Source organism: Mustela lutreola, chromosome 4, assembly GCF_030435805.1.
Source record: "Mustela lutreola isolate mMusLut2 chromosome 4, mMusLut2.pri, whole genome shotgun sequence".
Classification (NCBI taxonomy): domain Eukaryota; kingdom Metazoa; phylum Chordata; class Mammalia; order Carnivora; family Mustelidae; genus Mustela; species Mustela lutreola.
Genome location: NC_081293.1, coordinates 8,096,082 through 8,104,839, shown reverse-complemented (window position 1 = coordinate 8,104,839; position 8,758 = coordinate 8,096,082). Strand labels below are relative to the sequence as shown.

The window sequence follows — 8,758 nt, the reverse complement described above, 5'->3', positions numbered from 1 at the left end:
TCACGCCCTCTCAGAAACCTCGCTTGCTTTGATCCCCAACCCTGGGGCTCTTCTGGACAACTCTGCGATTCTCAACAGTCGGGACATGTCTCCAAGGACATTGCCCCACAGGCAACATTGCCACATCCTCTGCCACTGTCCTGGGGGACCTGAATGCTGGGGTCAGGACAGGCACCTGCCCACGCCTCGAGTCCCCTGCTGGGTTCCCCGGCTCTCTGACATTCACAAGCCCCCAGGTGCCAAGCCCCGAGGTGGCAGGTGTCCTCTGCAAGACGCACAGGTGCCCCTTGCACACAGGGCCCTGAGCGGGGCGGGTGCCGGCCCCAGCGCTGGAGGCGATGACACCGCTTGCTATCTGCAGATCTTGCTGTGGCTACGGTTGCGCGGTTTGCAATTAGACGAGAGGTCCAGGGGCTTGGGAGATCATTTCCTTCAGCAGGTTATCATTTGGGCAAAATCAGGGACTTGTCAGGCTCAGCTCACTGGCTCTGCCTGCTCTCTCTGCCCCCGCCCGCCCCTGCCTGGACAGCCCTGGTACTTTGTGCAGCAGCAACACGAGCTGCCTTCTCCCCTGGTGGACTCAGGCCTTCGTGTTGTCGGAGCAAACTGTGTTGTTCAGTGGTCCTTTCTGGGATGACGTTCCCCAGCCACCATCTTCTCCACCCCACTAATCCAGGACCCTGTGCCTCCCCTTCCTCCAGCTTGTGATCATTTATTCGTTGGATTTCGTGTCACTATTTCCCCCACTAGACTGTGGACGAGGCTGTGTTCACCCTTGTCTCCCCAGCAGCTCATTTGGAGCCTGGCACAGAGGAGGCTTCCACAACGAGATGAATGACTGAGCTCACGCCCGCGTGTGTGATCTGCACATGACGGTCACGTGTGACATTCTGACCTCAAGACGCTTCTGGTTGGGATCAGCTCCCCTGGGTGCAAGCCCACGTTCGACACATCATTAGGGAGTGACCATGGGCCAGTTGCATGACTGAGATGGTTTCCTCTCTGGTAAATGTGGATGCAAATAAATTTTTTTTTTTTAAATTATAGGATTGAACGGAAGATTAAATGAGATGGTGCCTGGAAGCACCATGTGGTGAGTTGCGTTCTGCTATTGTTAATTCCTGTTAGCTTTCTTGTCCTGATACTCTGTCCTCTGAGCCTTTTCCAGCTAGAGCTGGAGGTCACCCTCAGTTATAAAACCTCTTTTTTAAAAAAAAAAAAAAAAAAGATTTTATTTATTTATTTGACAGAGAGACAGATCACAAGTAGGCAGAGAGGCAGACAGAGAGAGAGGGGAAGCAGGTGCCCCGCCAAGCAGAGATCCTGATGCGGGCTCAAACCCAGGTCCCCAAGACCATGACCTGAGCCGAAGGCAGAGGCTTAACCCACTGAGCCAACCAGGTGCCCCCAAACCTCTTGATATCTATGGAGCTCTTGGCCTCTTTATCTGCCTGCATGTCATGTGTCGTCCACACTCAGTGTCCTTGGGTTTGGGAGGGGACAGAGAGAATGAAATAGGCACCCGTTCACTGGATGCCACCTGGAACTTAGTCTGATTCTGGGGAGGAGCCTTGTGGGGGGTCGTCCATGCAGGAGCAACCTTTCAGGAAGGGGACACTGAGTATCACACAAGATGTGCCAGTGGGCTGCCCACTCCTTCCTCCTGGACGGGCCCCACGGAGGGCTGACTGCTGTGGGTCAAGAAGGGATCCAGATGGGTCTGTTTCCACCTGGATATTACTGTGAGGATGGCGACCCTGGAAAGGCAAGCAGACTTCAGAGAAATTGGGTTCTGTTATGGGGACACAAGGACCCAGGGATGGACTTCTCTGGGTCAGAACATCAGGAACATTTAAGAGTCTGTTTCCAGCTCCTGAATTCCAGTGGGGAGGCTCAGAGAGGTAACGCACCCTGCCATGGTCACAGAGCTGCTCAGTGGCCGAGGCAGGACTTCTGAGGGGTTCTGCCATTCCGAAGCTTTTCCTGAAGCCACACTGCTTCTGCGATCAGTATCTCCATTCCGAGTTTATCTGGACACCAGTTTTAATGACTTACCATCCTATGTTGGGAGCACTCGTGCATGCAATGTTTGATTGTCAAGTTTAGTTAATTAATTTATTTAGATTTTATTTATTTATTTGACAAAGAAAGAGAGGGCCCAAGTAGGTGAGCAGCAGACAGAGGCAGAAGCAGAGGGAGAAGCAGGTTCCCCACTGAGCAGGGAGCCTGATGTGGGGTTCCATTCCAGGGTGACCTGAGCCGAAGGCAGATGCTTAACTGACTAAGCCACCCAGGCACCCCTGATCGCCAAGTTTTAAGTGCCAGGTCCTGGCTGAAGCCCAAGAATACAAAGACGAACAAGACCAACTCCTGGTCTTGGTTTCACAGAAGCAGCCCTGTGTTTAAGCAAAACTGTATCTCACTTAGATGTTCCCATGGTCCGATGTGGTAAGTGTTTATCTCAACTGTATTCATTTCCCCCCACCCCGAGCAAGTATTTACTGAGCACATACTTTGTGCTACCCAATCTGCTAGGAGGTTAAAGATAGAACCCTGGACAAGAAATAAAGACTGAACGCTGCCTTCAATGGGACTTAGAGAGAAGAGACATTAAACAAGCATTTAGATCAGTGGGTTAATCGTCACAGAAAAGGGGGACTCTATCCTCCCATTTGCTTCCACCTCTGAGGGATCAGAGGAGGCTTCCCTTCAGAGCAGACTCTGAACTAAAGTCTGGAGATTGAGTCTAATGTAACTGCACAGAGAGGGGAGGGAAGATCATTCTAGGACAGGAGAATGGGCTATGTCAATGTCCTGGGGCAGAAAGAATGCATGGGAGTTACTGCAGCACAGCCAGGGAGGCAGGAGAGGAGAGGCAGGAGAGTCAGACAAGGAAGTTTTGCCTCTACCCCCAGAAAAGTGGGCATCCATCGCAAGATTTCAAGCCAGGCAATGACACAATTAGATTTCTATTTCCAAAAGATTGCTCCCACTGCGGAGTGGGCTCCAAATTGGCGGAAGGCAGGAGAGGAGTGGGTGGACCAGTTGGAGACCATTGCCAAGGTCCTGATGAGCAGAGATGGTAGCCCAGAGTGAGGTGAGGGCAGGACATGGGTGCGAGAGGACAGTGGACATTGTAGAAGTGTTGTGGGGAGCTGGCAAAGGAACTAGAACGCAAGAGACGGAGGTGGGCGTTGATGCGTATTACACCATGAAGACGAGGCAAGAGGGGGCCAAGGAGGAAATGGCAGGGGCACTGGCTGTGGCAGAGAGGAGAGATGATGACCGAGTGATGCCTGTTGGTTCGAGTGACCCGAGGCCACGGGGCCCTTGCTGAGAACTGTTTCAGATGACAAAGCCAGGGCTCAACACGGAAGGGCGACTCAAGAAAGGGCTGAACCAAGTCTTGAACCCTGGTCTTCTGACTCCAAATCCAGTGCCCTTTCTCACATCTGAGGTGAGCATTTAGCCAGGGACCACTCTGTAGTCTATCAGGAGCTGTACGGTCAACCCTAGCTTGCCCACACTAATGCGTACCCCCAAATCTCAGTGACTCATAACAACAGCAGGGCTCTCTGCTCGCATTACCTGTAGATGGAGGGGCTGGGGGTTCTGACCCCGTGTCTGCTCGTGCAGAACCCAGGAGGAAGGGGCGGCCCTGGGTGGGACCCGCCTGTTCTGGTGGCCAGGGGATGGGCATGGTGTGCCGCCATCAGGCGTGGGAAGGCACAGAACGAGGTGAGCGTGGCTGCGTGCCTTCTCAGGCCACGTGCAGAAGCCCCGAGCTGCACGGCTAAGTGGCTCCTCCCACTCGACCCATGACTTTTAGGTAAATGAGCATGATTAGCTTGTGTGTCATCACACGAAAACACTGTTTCGTTTTTAGGTGGGTCGGTAGGTTGGGGACCACTCTGCTGTCCATGGGCCACAAGCATTGAGTAATACGTGTTCCTTGTACTGCACTTGCTGGTGCTTGATGGTTGTTTGTGATTTCATATGGGTTTTCCTTTTCGTTCTGAAATGCAAACCTGCTATTAACTTGGAGTTGGGTTGACTCCTGCTGTGTTTGGGCTGAGAGCATGCTTGAATTCGCACGGGGCATCCGGCTGCCTGGCAGCTTGGAGTCTCTTCCCACCATGTGACTGCTTTCCAAGTCAAGCTTTGCGAAGCCCTGGAGGGTCAGGCCAAGGCCCGTTGCTGCAGGAAAGACAGGGGTGTGGGAGCTTTTAGAGACTGTCCTCACGTCTCCATAGAAGGGGGCTTCTGACACCCTCTGCCGTGGCAGCTCAGGGTGGAGGACAGGACAGGGGTCAGCATCTCTTGGAGCAGCAGGGGCCAGTGGTATATTAGTGATACCCTGGCAGCCATGAGCCGTTCCCAGAGACCCCCACACTGAAGCATCTGGGTGGGCGCTAGCTTTTTCCGCTTCCTGTTCTTTCGGTCTCTTTTGTCTGCGTGGGCATGCGGGGCTCTAGGGTCTGCTGAAGAGGCCTCTCCTCCCCAGCTTCTGCCCCGCAATCTGCTTGAAGAGGTCAGGCTTACCAGTCCCTCATTTCTAGAATGTGGGACAGGAGGTGGAGGGCCCTGCTGCGTTCTCCAGTCCAGCTCGGGGAGCACCTGGGGAGCTGTGGGGTGGGCTCTTGGATGCCACTTGATCACTGGGGTCTGTATCTTCTACCAGTCAGAGGAGGGGGCAACGGATTTGTACCCCAAACCTCCAACAGACTGCAGCAGGAGACAGCTACACTCTTCCTGCTTCTCTTTTGTGCTTCTGTTTGAAGGACTCTCTCTGTGACAAGTTTACTTTGAAAGCCACAGCACACTGGGCATTTGAGGTACGAGTATATCAACTCTTGGAGTGGAGAGCTCTATGGGACAGATGGAGGACTTTCTGGCCTTTTGAAACCTAAATACCCGGTGTTCTTCCAGGCTCTTAGCTTGGGAAGAAATAAGCCATCCTTCTAGAACCTCAGAAAGATTTATTTCAACATCTGTGGACGTATTTTAATTTCTTCCTTCAGTAGGTTCAGCTTGGCCAACTGAAACAGTGTTTAGAGTATTTTAATCATGTTAATAGAAAAGGCTGCCTGCCAGGAGACCAGGAGGAATGCCTCTCTTCTTTGTGCCGCACAAAAGGAGCTCCCTCGGTCTCCCCTCTGCTTGTGTGTTGCGTGAGCCACAGGAATTCATTGACTTAGTCCTGCAAGCAAATAGACAGGCGGGTATAACTGTCTCATTTTACACCTGAAGACATCTAGGCTCCAGGAGCTTGGCAAGCTACGTGGCTCAGTGGGGCTGGGGGAAGGAAGCACACACATCTTAGAAGGTATGACCTGCCCTCAAAGAACCGACCATACGGTAAAGAGATCCTCAACTAGCAATCAGCTGGTATAGCTTATTCATTTTATAATGAGGAAAGGTGAGGCCCAGTGAAGGGGAGGGGTTACCTGAGGTAGAGTGCAGCAGTAGGTATCCACCAGCAGAAGGTTCCAGCATCCTTTCTAGTGTGGCCATGCAAAGAATTCTGGCCAAGAAGACCTAAGATTTCCAGAAGTACAACAAGGGAGAGGGCGTGCCTGGTTTGCTTTCTCCACCCTCCGGCCTCCTGCTACCTGTGTGTAGAGTTTCAGAAGCCATCTGGGGCCAAAAGGACTGGGCTATACCCTGGGAATCCAGGAGGGGAGAGCCAGCAGGACCCTGGGCTCCTGCTGACTTTACTGAGCTACCCTTGACTGGGGCCCTGGACTCTCACTCTGGATTGACTTCATATGAGACAAACAAACTCATTCTGGGCTTTTTGGTTCCATGCGGTTAAACCTGAAGAGTTAACAGGGGACCTTGAATTCTTGAAGGAACCTTGACTATTTGGTGAGGTCTTGGGGAGCAAACCACCATTCTCACGCCAGTGACCTTGCTTCCCTGTCCAACGTCCCTTTCGTCCTTATGCTATTTTTTTAATCACTGTTTTTCTCTGAACATCGCTGAAGCTTTCTCCTGCAAATGAAAATGCCAAATGAAAAGGCCTATTAACAAAATTTAAGATGCTCAAGCAAGTAGCTTTGATCTAGAGCCCATCCTGTGTCTCCCATTCAGTTTGGGTTGGGTGAGCAGCCGGCTGGGCCTCACGTAACCTTCTGCAGCTCAGCTTCCGTTCCTGCTGTTCCGCCGTGGCCTGCTTCCCCTCGCCTTCCCCAGACATCACCTGAGGAAATTATGCGGAAATAATTCTTGGGCAGTCGATTCAGGGAAATCACAGTGTGAAATCTAGAATCACTCTATGCCCACATGCATCCCACAGGGATTAAAAAGAGTTAAAATGACTTGTTCCAGCTACATCATGAAAAGCAACAAGAGTTACAGAAAAACATCTATCAAAAATTTTAAGTAGCAATGAAACATTAATTGAAATGAATGAAGGATTAAAAGAGAAAAGATAAAGTTAATAACACAAAGTAAAATTTCTGTACGGCAAACCCCAATAAAACAGACCAAACCCCCTCCAAACAAACCCCAAACCCAAACTATGTAAGCAAACTGTTTGCAAAGTAGGACATGAGGTGGATAGATTTAATATATTGTAAATTCATTCAGATTGGTAAAGAATCACCATAATATTGACGAACAATTGGCTTTTTTTGGAAAAAAAAAAAAAGATATATCCACACCCCCTATTACAGATGAATAGCATACATTGAAAAAGATACTTAAATTTACTTTAAAAATCAAATAAATATTATAACATCAGAGAAATAAATTTTAACATGTCAAGTTGCATTTTGGAATGAGAATTCTGAACTTAGCAAGGGCACCGAGACATGAAAACTCTTATCCTGGTACAAATTGGCCCAACTTTTTCATTGGAGACACAGTTGAGCAACATATCAAGCGTGCACATCCATTAAATGAGTAGGGCTGCCTCTGGGAATGTATCCCAAGAACGTAACATGAACGCAAAAGGAAAGCTCTGTGGTCAGAGATGCGTACCTCGGTGTTATTTGTCAGAGAAAAAGGCAACTGCAAAGACATCCAATTGCTGATAACTACCTTAAAATTTTTTATAGAACAAGGTAAAGCATAATGGCCAGTAAAAAAATGAACAATTATTGCACATCCAGACCAAACACCATTGTACAATAGTCCCCCCTTATCCGCGGTTTCTTGTGCACTAGTTCCTCGTTATCTGCGGTTTCCCTGTCCATGATTTCAGTCACCCGTGGCCAACCTCACGGTCGGAAGGTCAGTAGTAGCCCTCCCTGCGCCCCGTTACCGTGCCCGCATCATGCACGTCCCTTCGTCTCACCACGGAGGCCTTTTGTCCTCCCCCACGGCTACACAAAGTAGGGGGAGTGCAGGACAGGAAGTTATTCTGAGATAGAGACCACGTTCATAGAACTTCTATCACAGTTTATGTTAAAATTATTCTATTCTGTCATTAGTCATTGCTGTTTATCTCTTCCTGCGCCTACTTTGCGAATTAAACTTTATCAGAAGATGTGTATACACCTAGGAAGAAACATAGAGTTTGATAATATTCACGGTTTCAAGCATCTCCTGAGGGGCGCGAAGTTATCCCCCAGACATAAGGGCGGCTCCTGTACCATTCTTTCTTGCAAATCCTTTGCAGAGTTTTTCTTAAAGTCTTTATTGAAGAAAAATTGACATACCCAAAGCACACGCATTTAATATGTACAACTTGAAAAGCTGTGATATGTGTGTGTCTGTGAAATCTGTACCACAATCAAGATATCCGGTGGATTGCCCAGCCCCAAGAACTTACCTTGGGCTCTCTTCCAATATCTTCCTCCCCCCCCTTCCGAACCCTCTTCATCGATCTGCTTTCTGTCACTGTAGATTCATTTTCATTTTCTAGAATTTAATTTGGAAACATACAGTATGAATTCCTATTTGTCTGGTCTCTGACTTATTTGTCTAGTGTGATTATTTTGGCAACCAGCCATGTCGTGTCATATTAATCCTATTAAGTGCTTAGTAGTTTTCCTTTCTCTAGCTGAATCCTCATTTGTGTGTCCGTCCTGTATACATGCACATTTGGGTAGTTTCCAGTATTGAAAACAGCTACCAATAAAGTCACTATTAATAGTCACGTCTAAATAGTCTCTTGCTGTTCCTCTTTTCCAAACTTAATTCATTTATTTTTTGCCCATTCGTTTGTTCAGTCTCGTGGTGAAGGGAGACTCACCTGTGTTTTCTTCCGTCTTCACTCCGTACCAGTTTCAGCCCTGGCTCTGTTACTAACATGGTGTGTGATCCTTGGGCAAGTTTATGTGTGCGTCTAGGCCTTTCTTGTCCTATGAAAGCTTCAGCCCTGGACCAAAGCTTCTCAACGTCCAGAGCATCACAGTCCCCCACAGGAGACTTCCCCGGTTCTGCCCTTGGACTTTCTGATTCAGCTGTCTGGGATGGGCTTGAGATATTGCACTTTGACACGTCTCCTGGGGACAAACATTCATGCTGCCTGTGCAGAGAGCGCTCTTTGCAAACCCCGGACCTAGGCCTTTGAGATAACCATGAGCTGTGTAATAATAAACTTAAGACACAGAGAACGCTTGTTTTTAATATGTGCTTTTGATAAGGGGAGCGTGAAAGGATGCCTTTTGCAAGTTGGCTTTATGCAAAATTCAAACATTTCTAAAACAAAGAAGGGAGAAACATTACCTCTGAAAAATTCTCAGGATTTACATATATAGGCAAATCCACCTAAGAATAACTCATCGTATTCAAATGGTGATGTTTACAT

At 48.9% G+C, this 8,758-nt stretch overlaps 1 long non-coding RNA gene across 1 annotated transcript; it reads right to left on the bottom strand.

Moving 5' to 3' along the window:
• Positions 1 to 5,011: 5,011 nt before the first annotated feature.
• Positions 5,012 to 8,360, bottom strand: LOC131830258 (uncharacterized). The gene is made up of 4 exons (XR_009353084.1): positions 8,201 to 8,360; positions 7,778 to 7,866; positions 5,448 to 6,202; positions 5,012 to 5,200 (listed from the first exon to the last, which is right to left on the bottom strand). It is a non-coding gene; the product is annotated as an uncharacterized LOC131830258 (long non-coding RNA).
• Positions 8,361 to 8,758: the final 398 nt, after the last annotated feature.